This window comes from Nicotiana sylvestris, chromosome 9 (assembly GCF_000393655.2).
Source record: "Nicotiana sylvestris chromosome 9, ASM39365v2, whole genome shotgun sequence".
Taxonomy (NCBI): domain Eukaryota; kingdom Viridiplantae; phylum Streptophyta; class Magnoliopsida; order Solanales; family Solanaceae; genus Nicotiana; species Nicotiana sylvestris.
In genome coordinates this window covers 162231047-162231309 of record NC_091065.1, presented here as the reverse complement: position 1 = coordinate 162231309, position 263 = coordinate 162231047, and positions in this window count along the sequence as shown.

The window sequence follows — 263 nt, the reverse complement described above, 5'->3', positions numbered from 1 at the left end:
CATCTACGATAAGTTGTACTCTGATAAGTGGGGAGCTTCTGTGGGGTCGGCATGTTTATCGAACCCACTCTTGCTCATGAGTCCCCGAGAACTTTGACCTCGATCGTTTCTCTGTTCGCTCCGAGGGGCATTGAGGCTCAGGCCGCTGTTCCTTCGATTAACATATGGCTGATACCGTTCTTTGTTGAATCTTGATTCCCGGTCTGTGTCCCTCAGGGGCTTGGATGCAAATCTGTTAGGATGAACTGAACCCAAGGGGGCTC